The 2,740-nt window shown below is 34.5% G+C and overlaps 1 protein-coding gene across 1 annotated transcript in view; it reads right to left on the reverse strand.

Annotated features, from left to right (window-relative positions):
• Positions 1-2,740, reverse strand: part of RASSF6 (Ras association (RalGDS/AF-6) domain family member 6) — a 110,022-nt gene that overhangs the window by 94,286 nt on the left and 12,996 nt on the right. The gene's annotated exons all lie outside the window — the stretch shown is intronic.

The following is a 2,740-nucleotide window of genomic DNA, read 5'->3' on the forward strand; positions in this document are numbered from 1 at the left end:
AATCTTTACAGGAGCAGAAAAGCTCAACTTTCTGCTGCTTATAAAGACTAAAACAAGTGTGTTACTGAGAGAACTTGTCTACAATTATCCACTGATAGCAGAAACATTTTGTTTGGAATAAACCCCTGCATGCAACAACTAGAACTCTAGTTGCAATGCTTTTAAATTTACCCTTGTATATATATATATTTAGAACTTTCATAGAAAAATCTGATAGACCTCAAAGTTTGCAAACAACTTTAATAATGTTTAATAATTTATTTGTTATTTGCTGACTTGGATTTGGGGACTTTGCTTTTCCTTAATACCTTCACTTCCAAAGAATTACTAAGAAGACTTAGGAAATTTTAGATAACAGATGGCATGGAAATAAAATCAATATATTATTAAAATTTTACCTGCTTCTTATACAAAACAAGTACAGATAATTTTTTAGATTATAGGTTATTTCACAAATGTAGAACATTGTTGATGTTTGTTGTGTGCTGACTAATTGAGTTCAACTCATACCAATTCTATAGGACAGAGTGAAACTTCCCTATAGGGTTTGTTATTGTTGTTGTTAAGTGCCATCGAGTCAGTTCTGACCCACAGTGACCCTGTATACGGTTTCCAAGGAGCAGATGGTGAGCTTGAATCACTGACCTTGTGGTTCAAACGACTTTGTCGTCCAGTGCATTACCTCACAGTGCCACACCAGGACTCCCTATAGGGCATACTAGGCTGAAATCTTTGTTGGAACAGATTGCCAGGATTTTATCCAACAGAGCAACTGGTGAGTTTGAGCCATTGACCTTTTCATTAGCAGTCACACACTTTAATCATTGAGTCACCAAGGTTGCTTATTGTTGTTGTTGTTACTTATTCTTCTTGTTTTTGTTAAGTGCCATTGAGTTGGTTTCAATTTATAGCCACCCTTTATAGGAGTTCTGAGGAGTGGCTGCTAGGTTTGAACCACCAACCTTGCAGTTAGTACTCCAGCACTTATCCTACAGCACCACACCAGGAGTACCCCACAAAAGGAATTCAATGTGAATCCTACAATGTGTTCACCACGTAGATATGATTTCCGGTGTTTTGCGGACTGAAATGCCAAATTAACAAAAAAGTTGGTCATCACTCTAGATTTGTGGGTAAATTATATGTTCAAAAGACTCAGCTTATTTATTGAATCTGTAGATTGTAGAACTATCTATCAGACATCCTATGGATGATTTCAATAAACTGAACAGAATTAGGCAAATGGGCTTATTGGAACACAGCCAAATCTTTCATAATCTTTCATACGGGGACAGTGTAACTTGGTATTACTTGTGGGTATTAGTTTGACTGCCAAATCAGGCTCCACATCCCTTTGATGTGTGGGTGCTGTCAAGGACTAACCTTTGAATTCTGACTAATAAGACCTGTCCTGTTTACAGCTCCCAGGTTCTAGAATGTCTTTGTTCAAATCCGTGCTCCTCCCCCATTCTTTGCATTCTATGAGGATCATTTGTTTATTATAAGTATCAGGTCAACATTGTTCTGCATTTTTTATCTGCAAGTATTCCTTATTCTGAATACTGGGATACTTAGAGGCTCAGTGACCTTTTTACTTTAAATGCTCACTCTTTTAAAAAGATATAATTTTATTGTTGTTGCTGTGTGCCATCAGGTAGATTACGACCCATGACGACCCTGTATAGGGTTTCCGAGGAGCAGCTGGTGAGCTTGAACAGCCGACACTGCAGTTCAAATGGCTTTGCAGTCTGGCGCATTAACCCACAATTATGTAATATAAAATGTATATATATATATATGCAATGTAGAAAATCTGAAAAACACACAAATGTACAAAAATAAATTATCTACAATTTCATGTCTCAAATACAGTTACAATCATCATTTTGGTGAATGATTTTATTGACACATTTTTTTTCTTCTGGATATTTACTAAAATGGTACTACCTTTCGTCTGCTGTTTATTAACCTGCTTTTTTAAAAAAATAAAAATAAAATAACAACATATATAACATATGCTGAACAGTTTGCCATATGTTAGGAAGGATTTTACTTATTTTTTTTCTGATACACAATTGAAATAGTTGTTTATGCCATATGGTATACCTTTATTTGTTTAATCAGTACCCTTGTGAGCAATTTATGGTACTATGAACACTGAAGTTTATATATGACTTCACAATTCCATGATTAAACATTTTAGATAAATTTTGAGATGTGAAGTTGCCAGATGAAAGCAACAGTTAACACACATTTTAAAGAATTTCTCTCCAGAAAAAATTTTTATTACTTTGATACTCCTAGAGTAACCAACATAAGCTATTATACTAATTTTAAATATTTAGCAGATTACAAAGTAAAAAAAAAGTCATCTCTTATTTTTAATATGATTTTTTTCCCAATTACTTGTAGGGTTTAACTCTTTCTCCGTAGACTTGGAGTTTGTTGTTGTTGCCTATTATACTCTTGCTCATCTTTTCATTTTGATTTATAAATTCTCTTTATATATTGAACACATTAATTATTTGTCATGAATGCTGTGACTTTATTTACCAGGGTGTTGTTTGCCTTTCAATTGTACCTATTGTACATGTAATTGTTAGGTGCCAGTGAGTCAGTACAGACTCAGAGTGACCGTAGGCACAACAGAACAAAACACTGCTCAGTCCTGAACCAAATTCATAATAGTTGTTATGCTTGAGTCCATTGTTACTACCACTGTGCCAATCTATTTCATTGC

This window comes from Chrysochloris asiatica, unplaced genomic scaffold, assembly GCF_000296735.1.
Source record: "Chrysochloris asiatica unplaced genomic scaffold, ChrAsi1.0 scaffold00169, whole genome shotgun sequence".
In the NCBI taxonomy this organism is placed as follows: Eukaryota; Metazoa; Chordata; class Mammalia; order Afrosoricida; family Chrysochloridae; genus Chrysochloris; species Chrysochloris asiatica.